The following is a 19,717-nucleotide window of genomic DNA, read 5'->3' on the forward strand; positions in this document are numbered from 1 at the left end:
TACGAAAATTATAAAGATTCACCATTTTTCACTATTAAAATAATATCCATAGTCTCCGGTGTTTTAATAATGAAATGACGGGTTGTTTTCCTTCTACCGTTATTCAGTACTACGGTACTATATACAAAAATGATTGGTCAATTGTGAAAAAGAAGGAAGAAATAGTGTATTTATACGTATTAATTTGAAGTTATTTACGTGAGCACAACTGATTAATGTATTTATTTATCCAGCAGAGTGGGAAAAAATTGTAAACTTTTGATGCAATACCTGAAGACTTTAAATAGTGTCTAATATTTTATTATTTTTTTTATAAAATTAATATAATCTTTACACTACTTGTAAAACATGTTATCATAAATTATTAAACATCTCCCAACTTCCCTTAAGGATGAATCATTTGACTTGAAATAGATAAGTAAGAACTATATATTGCCCGTTTTCCTCTCTTTCATGAGAAAGGACAGTGACGGGAAAAGATTAACTACTGTCCGCATCACGGAAATTAATTCCCAATCAAGCTCATTAGCTAAATTTACGAACATGACCAACAAAATAATAAATAAAAACATTCAATTTACCCTATAGTATAAATATATTTTAAAAAAATTAACATTCAAAATTTGAAATAGAAAGGAATTAAAAAAAATCTTATTTCAATTTTAGATTAGGTTGAATTGCGATTAAGTTTCATCCTTTTAGGTTGTTTTATTCAACAGCAACATTAAATATACATTGCTTTCAGTATCTGAATATGTTTAAATAATTTAAGGAGCAAGTAAAGAGAGAGCGCACTTTTCTTTCTTGTGTAGGCCTCATCTGCCTACACAACTGCAGGTAAATTAATGATAGACCCTAACTAGCTAGGGTAAATATGATTATCTAAGGGTGCGTTTGGTTCACGTAAGATTACCAGGGAATAGGATTACTGGGAATGTTGTATTTTGTGTTTGGTTGACTTAACAGGAATGTAAAATTACCGTGTTTGGTTAAAAGAATAAAATATTATTGGAATGTATATTTTACCAAATTATCCTTATTATATATTTGTATAATATTACAAGTTGGAAAATATTTATATATTTTCTTTAAAAATTTAAATTCATAATATTTATATATATATATATATTTTTATAAAATTAAAAATATAAAAAAATGTTTAATGAAAGGGTAAAATTTTATTTTAACTCTTGAACTTCATATAAAATTTTAATTATAGACTTTTTTTTGTAAATCTATAATAATTTAAGGATAAATTTATAATTTAACCTTCGTAGAATTTTTATTATTCAATGACAGAAGAATGATATTTTTGAAAAAAAATAAAAATTTAAGGGCATTTCAGTCCAAAACACCGGTAATCCAATAATACTTAAGGAAAGGGAGGTAATGACATTCCCGGTAATATACCCCAAAAAATTTACTATTGGTAATCTTACATTACCAGGAATGGAATTCCCCGACTAACCAAACGTGAGAATGTGGATTCCATTCCCATGGAAATCCAACATTCTCCCATCCAAACACGTCCTAAAAACAATTAAACTTACAATAGAATAAACAAATTAACAACCCTAAATCTTTAGAAGCATGCATACGTGAGATAAGTACAATCTTTGATTTTAAACATTTGTTTCCCTTCAGGTTCTTTACTATGTTGGGTATAGTGTTTATATTAGTACAATTTAGTTACTGTTTAAGGATCCTATAATAGTAGGTAAATAACTTGTTACTTATAAAGCTCGAGTCAAATTCAATTAACATTCAGAGTTAAAGGGGATAGTGCAAGTTATATGTAGGTCTTTTACTGATTTATATCAATTTAAAATATTTCAAATTATTTTGATTTATATTTAAGTAAGTTTAAATTATCAATTTCATCACACTTTTAAATTATCGATTGTTTGTTGTTGTCTTATTTTAACTAATTATAATAATTATATAAACTTAAATCATGATTAACTTGATTTAATTTTTTAACCAAACTTCAACTATTTCTTGACCATGAATAATGGGAATATTATTTTATTAAAAGCGTAAGTGGCAGATGTAAGTAGAGTTTAAGGTGAGTATTGAAATCTAATTTTTTTTTAGTTAATTATGTATTTTATTAATTGTGCTCGCCTTAAAAATTTATTAGTGTACATACACAAACTAAAATATTAAGTTGTTGATATATGAACGTCTACTTTAAAAAATTATTTCGAATCCATTGTAAAAAAATAATCACAAAGAAACAAAAGAATCTATATTTAATTAAAGACATTGTTAATATACGTTTCAAATATCTTAGATAATATAATAAAATAATGATTAAGGTTTGCACCCAAAAAATGCCATTGTCATTGTCAATATGTGCATAGGCATGGTGTACAAGTGGAACAAAAAGCTAATATTTATATAAGAGATTAGGGTCCAGTAAGACACATCAATACAACGTTGGATCTGTCAAGACCACGTGCCAAAAAGCATGTTATTTTTCCTTAAAAACATAATAAAGTACACAAACAGTCACTGAACTATGTCAAATAGTTATTTGGTCATTGAATTTTCAAAAGTTACAAGGTGATCATTATATGTCAAATTATTACAAAATAATCACTGAAATGTTATAATAATTTAAAATTTGATAAAGTTTAATTATCATTTTTATGATAATTTAATAAAATTTAATGATCATCTTGTGATTATTCTAAAAATTCAATGAACATCTTGTAAATTTAAAAGTTTAGTGACTAAAAGGATTATTTAAGTATAATTCAGTAATTAGTGTACTTTACCCTTTGTATTTGACAGGGAAAAGAAATAGAGGATGGAAACCGAAGATATGATATCATTGGTTAAGAGTGTGGCTCAAAAACCCCTAATATTATTACTTTGTTTGGGCTTGGGTTTTGCGTTGTCTAAATCATATTGGACCCCAAACCTCCTGTATTTGGTTAATCTTATCTGCAAATTGAAATGGGGATCCTTGTAAATACTTCGTGAAGCAAACAATATACAGCATGAGAGATGCGATATCTCATCTTTATTTCACTTGTTCCCATATCAAACTCTAATATACACTTTGACTATACTGTTGTGCAAATATATGATTGATACATGCATAAGAGTTATATCCAGAAGCCAATGTGTGAACATAATTATGAAACTGAGTATTGACCCCTTCCGTAATCTGCAAATTACCTCCTGAAGCTCCTCAAATTTGATGGCTTTTCACCATCTTCCTCGGGCAGCTTGACTGCAGTATAGGTTCCTGCACCGCAAAGGGCTCCCAGTATGGGTGCACTGAAGTACACCCATATACCTTTGTAGTTTTTTGCTGTTATGGCTGGTCCTAGTGTTCTTACTGGATTCATCGAAGCACCTGTAAATGGCCTGTTTCCACACCACAAAAACAAAAGAGTGATTGCATTGACTACAAAATCATGACCATCTTAAAAACCAGTATAAAGCTGATCTGATCTTAAAAAATGGGTCTAAAATATCTTTAAAAAATACTTGCCTCTGTTATATATTTTAATTTCTTGATCTATGAAGCTGGCGGTCTTGAATAACCAAACATGTGATCATTGTCTCCTTCCACTTCCACTACTTATGGATGACTCGGATACTTTTTTATATTTCTAAATGGCGGCCTTCTTTCATGACTTTGCTTGTTTTACAACTTATCTCTGTGTTATGTCTTTGCTTTTCTGTTTATAAAGTAATCTTGTCGACTAATAATAAAATATAAAAACAATAATAATATTAGAAAAATGTTAACATACCCGGCTATGAGTATATTAAGCATGACTGTGGCTCCAACCGCGATTCCCGCCAACTCACCCACCTGCACACATTTCATCTCTCAGTAACTCACTCACACTACAATATTCCCACAACATCAATTTTAGTGTTCTAAATCTCTACTTATATTAGCTTATGGACCGATCACTTGAGCGAATATATGATCTGATGTAGTATTTTATTGGTAAAACTTTCGAGATAATGTTCTGGAAAAAATTAATTCACGGGATAAAACACTCTCAAGATTAATTGCTTAAATAAGGTGAAATCCACAGTGTTGGTCGTAGCTCGCCATGCCTTCCGAGCGACCTACTAGGTCGCCATGTCTTCCCGGCGAGCTACAAGAGATTGCATGTGCCATGCACGTCCCAACACGCTGGGCATCCGAGGTCATCCGACCGAGGCCATCCGAGAGCATCCGAGATCATCCGAATGAGCTATGCGAGGGCATCCGAAGGCAACCGAGCGAGCTATGCGAGAGAATCCGAGGGAAGCCGAGCGAGGGTAGGTCATCCGGAGTGCATGGCGACCTACAAGGTCGCCCGGAGGGCATGGCGACCTATGTGTTGGGACGTGCATGTGCCATACAACACGTTCATTCTCTCTGTTTGAGCAAGGGTAGGTCGCCCGGAGTGCATGGCGACCTACGACCAACACTGTGAATTTCACCGTATTTAAGCAATTAATCTTGAGAGTGCATTAACTCGTGAATTAATTTATTTCAGAACATTATTTCGAAAATTTTACCGTCTTTTATCATTATCATTTAGCTTTATTTTTATTTTATTTCCATGCATTGGAGATTGTGCTTGCCATTTGCCAATCATTTTCATTGACTCTTGATTCTAGAAAATTTGATTTTTTAATTGAATTGTCTTTTTTTAAGGCTGAAAAAGATGAAGAAGGGGGCTTACAGCTCTGGTGTCGGTGGCGACAGCAGTGATGACAAACATGAGATTGAAGCTAATAATAAACTCCATAGCAAAAGCTTGAACGAATCCCCCTGAAGGAACTGTCACTCCCCCTCCCATTATCGGATGAAACACTCCTTTCAGTGCAAATGCAGCACACAGTGACGCCATTACTTGTGCTCCAATGTACACCGGTACCTTCCCAGAAATATGTTATTTTAAAAGACATACACAAAAAGGGAAACTGGAAAGGTGTAGGTTTTAACCGTGTACATGTTTCCAAGGAAAGTGTTTGAGTGCAGAAAATGCAATGGTGACGGCTGGATTGAGATGTGCTCCCGAGATGTGACCGGTGGAGAGTATAACAATCATGACAGCAAGGCCAGTGGAGGCGGCGAGGCCGATCAGAGTTTCCGATCCTTGCGTCTTTTGGTTCACAATGGCAGGCTGTACCTGCAAAGATCAGTATGAAAGTGCCTATGAACTCAGCTCCCACCTGCAGGTTTTTTTTTTCAAACAAAAACGACAACCGGTGTCAGTTGAATTCTCAAATCATCTCTCGTGTGTTATTGATGTCTACCTTTCTTGCGAGTGAGACCGGAGGAGGTGTCAATGAGCAAGAGACGGGGGGTAATCTCCTCTTTGATCTCCCCTAACACCCCCAAAGAGTGGAGCACCAGGAGTCCCTGGTGTTGCAGGGGTTGAAGGAGATGACGGAACATCCTCATTCTCCATTTTTTTTTTATCACTTATATTCAAAACAAACTATAAAGAACAAACAACTTTAGAGTAATAATAAATGTACTATTGCTGAGGAGAGGAGGGTAAAGCTTCTGTACTCGTTTGTCCCAAATGATTTGGATGTTACCGATGAGCTTAACGAGTGGTATTTATAATACAAAGAAAGAGTTGACTTGGAGAATCCCAAGAGATAAAGAGAGGACAAAGAATAGCTAGCGGTTGAAACGAAGGAAATAATGGAGAGGAAGGACATTGAAGGAGTCTGGCTGAAATAGTTGAAAAAAGGGGTTTTATTTTTGAGAAAATAATCTCAGTGATCAAAAATGCCTTATAATGTACGATTTTAATCAATTTTTTTTGGATTTGTAAAAATGACCAACAAAATCGCAATGCGAAATAAAAATCGCAACGCGATCTCCAGAATCGCAAATCAGTTCCCAGAATCGCAACGCGATTATGAAGAATCGCAATGCGATAGTATAAATTAGCATTGCGATTTTCTAGAATCGCAACGCAAATATGAAAATCGCAACGCGAACATATAAATCGCAACGCGATTCTGACTATCGCAACGAGTATCCGTAAAATCGCAACGCGTATCCGTAAATCGCAATGCGAATACGTATTCGCATTGCGATTTACGTAATCGCGTTGCGATTTAGTAAATCGCAACGAGATTCTGACTATTGCAATACTGAATTTCAAATTCGCAACTCGATTTCTGAATTCGCAACAGGTTTTAATTTTGCAACACAAATATTTTGGGTATATAACTACGCAGCAGCAACAACTCATAACCTAAATCCCTAAATCGCAACTCATTCCATCTCCATCTACCACTCTCTCTGGCGACATCCGTTCCTATATCCAACGACATCCTTCCCCATCCGGCAACAGGTTTTAGTTTCGCAGCTTGTTTGTTTAGTAAATTAATTTACAATAATGAAATCATCTAATGTTGATCATGTTTGGATAGATTTGTGTTTTGGAGGGTCATGGGAGAATGTTCATGGTGTTTTACAATATATGCCTTTACCCATGAATCTTCAACTAAAACTGTCATTAAAAAAGTTAACTTATGAAACTCTAATGTTACGTGTTGCAAATAAATTGAATTTAGAGTCCCTAAGTGGATTTAAGTTATCTTATAAGAGAAATGGTAAAGTTTATTTGTTAACCGACAATGAAGATGTTGAACGATTCATTGCTTACATTAGTGTTTCAAGTGATGATGTTACATTGTATGTTGTTAAACCTAGAAGTAGTGAAGTTGGGTCAGTAGCGGGTAGTAATCAACTAAGTTTTTCAACCCCAGTTTATGGTGCTCAAAATTTAATGGTTCCACCACAATTTCATCACCAAGCAAATATTGTTTCACCACATTTCCAATACCAAACACAATCTCAAAACCCACAACCTTTCCCTAATCCAAATCCCAATCAACTTTCAACACCAAATTCCGGTTTTCGTATTGACCAGTTAGACGATGATGAGCCAACAGAAAAAATTATGAGTACTAGTCAGTATTCGAAATTTGATCTTGGTCAATACCCGGACTTTGATCTTGGTTAATACTCGGATTTTGATGATTTTTCAGAAGAAGAAACAGACCCTGCGTGTAATGATTTGATATTGGTCAATACCCGAATTTTGATGATGAAACAGCCGTTGCCGAGGAAGATGTTGTTGATGATAATGAAGAGGAAGTTACGACTGTAAATGAACATGTTGAACATCCATTCTGTAATTCATATAACACTGAAGAAGAAAAAGAAGAAGAAGAAATCCCCAAAGAAAAGTCCCCGAAGAAAATGCCACCGGAGTATAACTGGAATATGCCAGAATTACTTCAGATACTAGAAGAAGAGTTGGTAAAGATAGCAGTTGATTGTTACACAAAAATTATTCGTATCAAGAAAGATGATTGTTTTGATTCAAAGGAAGACTTGAAGATAACTTTGTATACGAAATGTGTGGAAGATGGCTATCAACTAAAAGTTAACAAATCAAGCAAAGATCGTTTCGAAACAAGGTGTATGATTGACAAAAACTGTATGTGGCGTATGATTGCAAAGAGGATAAAAGATTGCGAAATGTTTCAAGTTAGGACTTTTATTGATAAACATACATGTTCAAGAACCCAAGTTTTTCCTCACCATAGACAGGCAAACAAAAAGGTGTTGGGTGGTTTTCTGGCTGAGTTAATGTTTTTGAATGGTATGGTATATCGGGGACATGAAATTATGACTGACATGAATGCTCGGTTCAAGATTAGTATCTCATATTCTCAAGCTTGGAGAGCCAAATGTTATGCATTGGAATTGTTGAGGGGGTCGCCAGAAGCATCGTTTGCCCAACTGCCGGCTTATTGTCACAATTTAAAGTTGAAAAATCCTGGGTCGGTAACTCATATCAAAACAGATAGAGATGGACGCTTTGAGTTGCTGTTTATCGCCATTGGTGCTGCGGTTAGTAAATCAATATAATTGTGTTGACTCATTTTTGTTAGTTACATGCATTTCACATTTAAATGATTATATTTCTTGTGTATATGTTTTTGTAGATTCGTTCGTTTATTAATTGCATGCGCCCAGTTATTATAGTTGACGGAGCACATTTAAAAGGTCGATACCTTGGAGTAAACTTATTAGCAGTAGCCATGGATGCTAACAATGGGATACTGTCAATAGCTTACGGGGTTGGCAAATCTGAAACCTCTGATTCATGACATGGTTTATGGGGCATCTTAGGGATTGCATAGGTCCTATTAGCAATCTGACAATCATATCCGATAGGGCAAACTCAATTGACAACGCTGTTAGAATGTGTTTCCCAGATGTTTTTCATGGACTTTGTGGTGTTCATTTGTATAGAAATCTAAAATCAAGGTCTGCTGGTATAAAAAATCACAAATGGACATACTGGAAGGCTGTAAAAGCTTATCGGGAAGTGGATTTTAATAAGCATATAAACTGTTTAAGACGTGTTTTGCCTCAGTGTGCTCAAACACTAGAAGATGTCGGGTTTGAAAGATGGTCAAGAGTACATCAACTTGGAGCAAGATATGGTTTCATGACGTCTAATAGTGCAGAATCAATCAACGCTCTAAGTCGTCATTCCCAGAAATTACCCATTACTATGTTAATGGAGTTTTTTCGAGCCTCTATTCAACAGTGGTACTACAAGAAAAGAAACCATGCAGGTATTATTTCTTTAAATTCGTAACTTATCATATATTTTACTAAGTATTATTTATTTAAATTTACAGGAATATTGGAACATCGTGTTACACCATGGACAGAAAAAAAGATAACGAAACGTGTTGTGAAGTCAACGTCATGGAGAGTTGAACCATGTTCAAACACTTTGTTTGAAGTACTGGATAATAACTTAAATGGGCTTGTCGATCTAAATGCAAAGACGTGTAGTTGTATGAAATGGCAAACATCTGGTTATCCGTGTGGCCATGTTATAAAAGTTTCTCTTCATCTAAACCAAGATGATTCAAGCGCATACGCTATGGATTGCTACACTACAGAAGTATATCGACAGACTTATGGCGAGATTGTCTACCCTATTCCACATCCTTCTGAGTGGGACATATCAGATGACTTACAAACAGTTTTGCCACCAACCATGGACAGAAGGCTACCTGGCCGACCAAAAAGTCACGATCGTATACCGTCTAAGGGTGAAGAGAAAAAGAGATCGACATATAGTCGGTGCAAGGAAAGTGGTCATACAAGGTTGACATGTGGATCACCAGTGCCATCACAATCATCTTTTCCTCTACCAAAATATGGATCCTCATCAAAACCCAAAGCTCATATGGTGTCAAGCAAAAGGCAATCAAAATCGCAATCATCTTTAAAATCCCAATCACAATCAGCTTCACCTTTTGGGACTGTTAACTTAGGTGATTTTTAAATGCAAACGTTGTATTATGTAGATTTTATGTGTGAACTTTTAACATTTTCAGTTAGGCATGTATTAGTAACTTGAGTTTGAAAATTACTATGATCTGTTCAGTTCTTATCACTTATTAGGCATTCATTTGACTATCGCAACACGGAAATGACGTTCGCAATCATCTTAATGTCTATCGCAATGCGAAATGAAAATCGCAATGCGAAATGAAAATCGCAACGTGAAAATCGCAACGCGAATATGAATATCGCAATGCGGAAATGACTATCGCAATGCGAAATGAAAATCGCAACGAGAGAATCGCAAAGCGAAATGAAAATCGCAACGCGAATTTAGTTTCGCGTTGCGATTTTAGTTTCGCGTTACGATTTTGTCATTGCGATTTTCATTTCGCATTGCGATTCTCTCGTTGTGATTTTCATTTCGTATTGCGATAGTCATTTTTGCCTTCAACATAATGCAGATTGAAATCAACAAAATCAACCATTACATTTCAATCAATTAAACAAGCACAAATAAGAATTATGTTCACATCAATTAAACAAATCAACATTTACAAATCATCTTTTACAAATCAATTAAACAATCAAAAAATAAGCAATAATTCTTATTTCCTCATCTACTATTGAATCAACTTTTGCAGCCATACATCTTTTTCACGCAGGTCACTTCTGAGATTAACCTGCAGAAACCAAACATTTGCTTAAACAACACTTTCTACACATCTAAAACCTACAAACAGCAAATTATTGAATTCTAGGTACTTAACCAAACATTTTCAAACCAAAAGCCTATAAACTTACCAATTGTTTATGGATATTTTTATAACGTGGATGCAGGTAGGCAGCGTCTCGTATATATCGATCTAGCCATATAATACCGAAACCACAAGCCTACTGCAGCTCTATCTCTATCGGTGGGACGTAGATACTTTATACTTCCTGTGATCAAACGCTCCAACGCCAAGCATACGAGAGGACCGCAATCCCCTCTGGCTCCTTCCGTTTGTTGTGGTGCGGTCTCGTCTCTGCTAACTGTAATATTGAGCTTCTTTGGCTTCTTGTTTCCAGAACGAGTCCAATAATTTATCGCATCCAAGAATTTAGCCAAATGAGAGCTCCATACCTTAATAATATCTCTTAAATCAGCCAATGATATGTAATTTATCATGCTGTCATATATTATTGCCTTAAGGGATGGGAGCTGAAGCTCGACGAGAAGCTAATGTTTACATTCCAAAACAGGGATAAACACCTGCAATCATAAGTAATAATTCATTCATTTGCGCACTTATTTATGAATACCTTTAAACTCAATCTAAAATAAATACTAACCTTATCGACCTCCCACCATGCAGGATAAAGTTTAGCTTGTCCATTGCCCAACGCAAATGATTCATCTCGTTGATTCTTCAAGTGAACGACGTTAAAAGACGTCGGCATAATTGTATATCGTGTATTTCTTTTATTTTTCTTAAGTTTCCTAATTATTAGAAGACGTGACACCCACGCATCAATATACTGTTTTACAAAAAAAGACATATATTAGTGACTTACATAAATTTAAAAAAAAAATAATCAAATTGAAATATAAGAAAATATAAGACTTACCCCTCCATCGAAATAGCCATTGTCTTCGACCCCTAATAATACGCCCCACCAAGACCGATCAAGCAACAAATAGATATCATCGTTGAGCTTGCATATGTCAGTGAAACACCCTTGGCTCCGCTCATGTAGATAAAAATCAACTGCGATCTTAGCCCAAAGGGTGTTATCCAAAATTGTGTCCGGTAGTTGTCTCCTCTCCACTTCAGATATCGGAATGGTACTGGTCGGTAACTCATATGAGAGCCAACTCTCATCCATCATGTCCGGCACGTCAGAGGGTTTCTCAAGAATCTTACATATGACGCCATCATGTCCGGCACGATAGGAGTGGACTCTTGAGGGATGACAGACGAGTCGGGCTTCTTCTTGCGGTGTCTTCGCACTATTGGGGTGTACGGAGACTTAATAGCACGTGCATGCCATCTGATGCGTGAACTCCGTCGTGCAAGAAAAACCCGACGTAAAGCATCCGCCTTATCGGGCCGCTAAATAATTAAATACAAAAATCAGTAAATAAACATACATGATATTTAAACAGTGAAAACAAAGACAAATATGTTTCAAACTTGCATTGTATTCACCCAAGTCATTATTCTATCATAGTTCACAAAATGCATCAGATAACAAAGACAAATATGTTTCAAACTTGCAACACTGTCAAGTTAGTATTTGTCTTTGTCTATTGGTTGAAGTAATGCAATTCATTCAAGTTTCAATTTGCAGAAGAAGAATAGTTTCTGGAACTTAAAATCGCAACGTGAAAAATGATTATCGCAACGCGAAATGAAAATCGTAACGAGAGAATCGCAAAGCGAAATGAAAATCGCAATGCGAAATGAAAATCGCAACGAGAGAATCGTAATGCGAAATGAAAATCGCAACGCGATTATAGTTTCGCGTTGCGATTCTCTCGTTGCGATTTTCATTTCGTGTTGCGATAGTCATTTTTCACGTTGCGATTTTAAGTTTTGTGTTGCGAAAGTAAACTATTTTTCTTCTGCAAATTGAAACTTGAATGGATTGCATTACTTCAACCAAAAGACAAAACAAAGACAAATACTAACTTCAGAGTATTAAAGAATACACAGTTTAGCAGAATTGGCAGCAACCGAACAAATTTAATTTCAACCAAAAGACAAAACAAAGACAAATACTAACTTCACAGTGTTAAAGAATACACAGTTTAGCAGAATTGGCAACAACCGAACAAATTTACTTTCAACCAAAAGACAAAATAAAGACAAATACTAACTTCACAGTGTTAAAAAATACACAGTTTAGCAGAATTGGCAGCAACCGAATAAATTTACTTCAACAAAAAGACAAAACAAAAGACAAATACTAACTTCACAGTGTTAAAGAATAAACAGTTTAGCAGTATTGGCAGCAACCGAATAAATTTACTAAGCAATCTAAGTGAAATGGTTAATCTAAGTGAAATTACGAGTAAATTTATCATCAAATTAAATATGGAAAATCTTAAACTTACCTCGTTGCGTAGAGTATGAACCTCATTCTACAACGATACTACCATCTCACGTAGAGCGGCAACCTCAACACATAAAGTAGACACCTCCACACGCCATGCACCATCGTTATCGCGTAGAGTACCGATCTCCTCACGCAAGGCATTGACCTCATCACGTAACTCCCTTGACTCATCCCGTGGAGGTGGAGGTGGAGAACAGGGAGATAGAAGTCGTGGCATCTTTGCCGGTCGCCTATCATGAGGTGATGGTGGAGAAGAGGCTCGATAATATGACGGGATAGGTGATGGCTCTCATTGTAGAGGTGTATAGTCGGGTCGATCAGGTAATGGCACTGGGTGAGGTGATGACTCTCGAAGTGAAGGAAGTGGAGGCTGCTCATCATTCGTGCCATCAAAAAAACGCTGACTAGCTTGCCACCAATCAGTGGCAAGCTCAGCCTCCGTGGGTGTCAGTCTCTGTAATGGAGTGTTGGCCTCCTAAAAATATAAAAACTCAAACAAAGTTAAACGTCTACTATTAATAACTTGTTTATATATGATAGTATTTGTATTAACTTACATTATTTATTGTCACATATGGTATTAAGTCTTCCCATTCCAACAGACGTTTCCTCTTCCAGGAAATAGCCCTAGGAATATCATTTGAAGTTTTTAATGCATATGTCCGCATGCTGGGGAAAGCCTCGAATATCCAAATCTACAAACAATATAATAACAAACATTAGTAATTGTTAAATAATTAATTATAAATTTTGAAAACATTATATAAAAATTCTTACCTTAAAGGCCCAAACAAAGCCTGACAAAGTGTATTTCGACCCATCGCCACGCAAACTTTTGCGGTCATCAAAGGCACACGACAACTTAGTCCAGGTAGCTTTCCATATATACGAACCCCACGGAAACAGATTCCATGCATTTAGGTCCTCTACCAATAATATTAGCTCATGAGGAATAGGTTGTTTGGCCTCTCTGTCTAAAAAGTCGGCATACAAAAGTACTAGAAGGCATACTCGGACAACATCAATGTCATTCATCCGAGTAAAACCATCTTTCTTATTAAACAATTTCTTCAGGTCGTCGACGAGTAAGTTCGGCTTCTCTATTGAATCATTAGGAAAAACCCGGGATAACCATGATGGGCGGGTGATATGACGAGTGTACCGGCCTACATCATCGTGTCCGAATCGTAGACCAGTGATTAAGCAGAACTCCTTCCGCCCAAAACAAGTATACGCCGGTGGAAAATGAAACCATATCTCTTCCTCACCACGTTGTATATTGTCGGGTAGATCGCTAGTCATGGTCTGAAGCCACAAATGGGTCAAATTAACATCTCCACCCGGATGCTGTACTCTCAGCCATGGCCCGAAGCAGGTTTCCTCAAACAATTTTCTTTGTGCAGGTGAAAGCTTTGAAGCAATTGTAGTGGCTAGGCTAACTATATTCCTTAATGTCAATGAAGCCGAAAAAAATTTCTACAAAAACAATAAACATACCAAGTTAGATATACCAAAAACTACACTGTGAAGATATACCAAAAACAATAAACATAAAGAGTAGTAGTTTATTCTTGAAACTAAAATTTGCAACACTGTTTTGTCTTTTGGTTGAAATGAAAATCGCAACGAGAGAATGACTATCGCAACACGGAAATGACTATCGCAACGCGAAATTAAAATCTCTACGAGAGAATCGCAACGTGAAATGAAAATCGCAATGCGATTTTGGTTTCAATGCGATTTTGGTTTCGCGTTGCGATTTTCATTTCGCGTTGCGATTTTCATTTCGCGTTGCGATTTTCATTTCTCTCGTTGCGATAGTCATTTTCGTGTTGCGATTTTCATTTTCATGTTGCGATTTTCATTTTCATGTTGCGATTTTAAGTTTAGAAACTATTCTTCTTCTGCAAACACTTTAATGGATTGCATTACTTCAACCAAAAGACAAAACAAAGACAAATACTAACTTCACATGGTTAAAGACTAAACAGTTTAGCAGTATTGGCAGCAATCGAATGAATTTAATAAGAAATCTAAGTGAAATGGTTAATCTATTATTGAAATTACCAGTAAACTTATCATCAATTTCAATATGAAAAACCTAAAATAATGCAAAAATTTCAAAATAAAAATAATTAAAAAAACTAACCCTCGGAGGTTGATTTTCCATTTCTGAATGATTGTGAGGGATTTCTGATCGTGAATGGTTGTGAGGGATTTCGCCGGAGATGGAGACGGAAATCTTCGGAGATGGGGACGGATTTCGCCGTAGAGAGTGAGAGATGGAGATGGGACTGAGTTGTGATTTTAGGTTTTAGTTTATGAGTTGCGATTACGGGATATACTGTGGACGGTTCAGTGTTCCGATAATTAATATTCGTGTTTGGAATTTGAAAATAAAATACGCGTAGCGATTCTAATGGCGCTTTAAAAATCGCGTTGTGATTTTACGTATTGTCGTTGCGATTTACGGATACGCGTTGCGATTTACGGATACGCATTGCGATTTACGTATTCTCGTTGCGATTTATAGATACGCGTTGCGATTTACGTATTCTCGTTGCGATTTACGGATACGCGTTACGATTTTACGTATTGTCGTATCGATTTACGGATACGCGTTGCGATTTTACGGATACTCGTTGCGATAGTCAGAATCGCGTTGCAATTTATATGTTCGTGTTGCGATTTTCATATTCGCGTTGCGATTCTGGAAAATAGCAATGCTAATTTGTACTATCGCATTGCGATTCTTCATAATCGCGTTGCGATTATGGGAACTGATTTGCGATTCTGGAGATCGCGTTGCGATTTTTATTTCGCATTGCGATTTTGTTGGTCATTTTGGCAAATCCAAAAAAAAATTGGTTAAAATCGTATATTATAAGACATTTTTTGTCACTGAGGTTATTTTCTCTTTATTTTTTAGATACACTCATCCGTACGTAATTTATTGATAGATTAATTTTAATTGAATTTTACAGAAATTCATTATAAAAATAATATTTTTAATTTAATTTGTTTTGTTCACAAATACAGATCCTTAACATAAATGAAAAAGAGCCTTTTTAACATAGACATGAATAATGAACTGTGCGTCTGCTTTTTTCACCTTTAATGTGATCAAAAATATCTTATAATATACGATTTTAACTAATTTTTTTTGAATTTGTAAAAATAACCAACGAATTCGCAACGCGATTTCAAATTCGTAACACAAAAGTAAAATTCGCAACTCGAATTTGACAATTTCGCAACACGAATTTCTTTTTCGAAACGCGATTTTTAAATTCGCAACACAAGAGTCCTTTTCGCAACAAGATTTTATAATTCCCAAAGCGCGTTTCAATTTTGCAACGCATTTTCGAATTCGAAACACGAATATTAATTTCGTAACACAAATGTAAATAGTATATCCCGTAAATCGTAACTCATAACCTAAACCCCTAAATAGCAACTCAGTTTCATCCTCATCTCTCACTTTATGCGACGAAATCCATCCCCATCTCCGACGACATCCGTCCCCATATCCGGCGACCCCCCTCCATCTCCATCTCTCACAGCTACCTCTCACAACCATTCACGACCACAAATGAAAAATCAATCACCGAGGGATTTAAGTTATGAGTTAGTGCTGCTGTGTAGTTTATATACCCAAAACATTTATGCTGAGAAAATAAAAGCTGTTTTACGAAATTAAAATTCGTGTTGCGAATTCAGAAATCGAGTTGCGAAAATAAAATTCGCGTTACGAATTAGAAAATCTTGTTGCGAAAAGGAAATTTATGTTGCGAATTTAAAAATCGTGTTACGAAAAAGAAATTCGTCTTGCGAAATCGTCAAATTCGAGTTGTGAATTTTACTTATGTGTTGCGAATTCCAAATTCGTGTTGAGAATTTGAAAACTGTGTTGCGAAATTGGAGTTTGTGTTACGAATTAATTGGTTATTTTTGCAAATCCAAAAAAAAGTTGGTTAAAATCGTATATTATAAGTCATTTTCGGTCACTCAAGTTATTTTCTCTTTCAATTATGGTATGGGAATTAGGGATGGCAACGGGCCGAGTATTGGTCCCCCATCCTCGTTTAAAAAATCCGTACACGTCCCCGCTTAAAAAACCGCGGGAATTTAAACGGGGATCCCCATCGGGTAATTGGAAAAAACCGCGGTGAAACGAGTATCCCCGTTTAGCATAAACGGTTATTTAAATGGGTATCGGGCCGGGTATATATATATTTAAATTAAATATATAAATATTATATATATTTTTAATTTAAATTAAATTTATTAATATTATATATATAATAATTATTTTTTAATATTTATCGGGCCGAGTATCGGGTCGGGTAATCGGGGCGGGGATTACTAAACCCGTCCCCGTCCCCATTTAGCATAAACAATTTGTTCCCGTCCCTGTTTATCATCCCTAAACCCGACCCGTTTAATTCGGTTCTCGATTTTTCCCGTCGGATTCAGATTTTTTTGCCATCCTAATGGGAATGGAGTAGGCAACTATAGTTAACCACTCACTTTGGCATTAGAACCAGATTTAGAACCCAACGCCTCTCTAGATCTTCCCCCCAATAGAACTTGGGTTTTAATCATTAACAACATAATAGTGGGGACTATTATAGTATTATAGGTAAAATGCATCCTAGGCCAGTCAATTATATGTTTGATAACAAATGAATTACATTATTAAAAAAGTACATTTTAATCACTCTATTAAAAGATTATTAAAACTGAAACACATGTTTATATGACTTGGTATTATAATAGTTTGTCTAAAAAAGTATAAATTTTTTATCAACTTGGTCCAAATTCAAAACTTTGAATTTAACTCTTCATATTTAAAAATTCAATCAATTCAATTGTTTTTTATGATACTTTCCAACCAAATAAATTCGTCATATCAAAGCAGCAGTTGAATAACTGTATGCTGCCATAAAACAACAAATTATTGTTAAACTGTTATTATACCATGACAGAAACATGAAATTAATACAACATTTCGGGGAGAAGTGTAATGACTAAATTGATATAATTTTTAAATATAAAGAATTAAATCATGAAATTATTTTTGAATTAGAATCAAATTATTTGCGTGTACAAGTTTTTGGACTAAAATGGGTAATATACTAGGCCATGTCACTATTCCGCCTAATTTGTTTGTAACATTATCTTAATTGACTAAATGTTTAAAATAAAAGTGATTTTATGTTACCAAATACATAATTGAGTGACTTATGATGTATTTTTATACTAATATTTTTAAGTCAATAATATTCAACACCGTTTGGATTCATTGGTGGACTACTTTATATTTCTTTAATTACATGACCGTCACCATCAAAACTATATCAAATTATGAAGCATGGGCAATACTTCCAGGTCGGTTTCGAAGATAAATATGTATAGACAATAACCAATTTTAGATCAAGATGCATGCATTTTGATAAAAACAAAGGAGCAATCTCCTACTGTTGTTTATTATTAATATTTTTGTTGGATTGTTCTGATGGATACCGTGCATGGCAGCTTTGAGAAATGTAAAAGGCTGTTTTTTGTTTCTTCTTTTCAGAAAATAAGAAGAATAAAATGCAGAGAATTGAAAGGCGGTTTTAAGCATATTCATGATAATATGGTATTGGAATATGTTCTTCGCTGTAAAGGATAAGCCTCAGGCTCTGAGCTGACCAGCCGAAATGCATATATATATGTCTGGGTGCGCTGATATTTATACCGATTTTTATTTCTAAGAATGAGAAGAAAATGTTTGGAAATGCAATGAAAAGGAAGAAGCATTAGCACCATTCTTTTGGCACGCCATTGTGTTCCAGTTTGGATGCGGATGTGACCGTAATCCGTTTTTATTCTCTTTCACTTGTTATGGACGCTTCATACTTCATTGATCTGAAACAAAGCGCGTCGAAACACAAGTGGTGGATGAGGGGGTGGCAAAAACAACAATTATGGTTTAATATTATAATAGAGAAAGCGGAACATCAAATCTTAGGTGGAACCATAAGAAAAGACCCTAAAAACTAGAGAGTTTCAAGGAAGAATAATAGTTGGTGGCATAAATTATTTCTTCTTGTGGATGTCAATGGCTGTCTTAGCCCGGCCTTTAATTTCAGATTTGTTCTCCGCAGGGATGGACCAAGGGAGAAACGAATGGAATGATCACTCCAAACCATGGTTTTCATAACCGGACCGGTTAGCGAACCGGCCATGTTACCGTTTTACTGGTTCAATCGGACGACGTCATAATTATTTAAAAATTAAATAAAAATACTAAAAATATTTAATAAAAAATATTTTTTTTATATCACAATTAATATTCAAAGCAATTCATAACATATATATAAGTTAAAAACCATAAAATCAAGTGAAACAAAATTATTCAAATTAACTGCAACATAATATTTAAGGTAAAACATATTAAATAATAAATATAATTATATAACTATAATTAAAAAATAAATTTGGGGCTAAAAAAATCATAACAAAATGATATTGTTTGGTTTAATTTTTTTTAAACAATCCCACATGGCTAAGAAACATAGAAGATCAACCCAACAAACTTCTATAAATAATAGAGGTAATTTGACATTCAAAATCATGGAGCATTTTGGTGAGCATTGAATGAACTACTCTTTCACTTCAATCAAGCTCAAATTTTAGGCTTCAATCGAGCTTCTAAATTTTTTTTGAGTTCAAGTTTTAATATTATATTTCGAGTTTGAGTTGAACTTAATAATTTTTAGCTCGTGAGTTTGAGTCGAGTTGAGCTTACTTTTAAATTTTTCAAGTTCGAGTCGAGCTCAACAATACTCGAGTTCGACTTGGCTCGTTTAACAAACGACGTCGTTTGATTTAATTTTTAAAAAAAAAAAACAAAATTGGTGGTTTTTCTGTTTTTTTTTGTTTTCAGCCGGTCTGGTTTGAACGGTTCAGTGGTTCCGACCGGTTCACTAGTAGCGGTTCAACCGGTCTAGATTGAACCAGACTAGGCAACGGTTCCTGATTGAACCGGCCGATCCGGTCCGATTTTTAAAACACTGCTACAAACACTTTTAAATTCTCTCATGTTTTAATTTTTTTTCTTCATATTTTCTATCGACAATCTTTTTAAATTTCCTAAAATTTTATAAATTTAGTCACTTTCATGTCTGATTACATTTACTTGCCTCAGAGGTTTTGCATCTTTATTTATAAAACTTGTTTGTACATAAGATAGAATAAAAA

At 35.0% G+C, this 19,717-nt stretch overlaps 1 pseudogene; it reads right to left on the reverse strand.

Moving 5' to 3' along the window:
* Positions 1-3,005: 3,005 nt before the first annotated feature.
* Positions 3,006-8,633, reverse strand: LOC120133445 (annotated as a pseudogene).
* Positions 8,634-19,717: the final 11,084 nt, after the last annotated feature.

Source organism: Hibiscus syriacus, unplaced genomic scaffold (assembly GCF_006381635.1).
Source record: "Hibiscus syriacus cultivar Baekdansim isolate YM2019G1 unplaced genomic scaffold, ASM638163v2 tig00110580_pilon, whole genome shotgun sequence".
NCBI lineage: Eukaryota > Viridiplantae > Streptophyta > Magnoliopsida > Malvales > Malvaceae > Hibiscus > Hibiscus syriacus.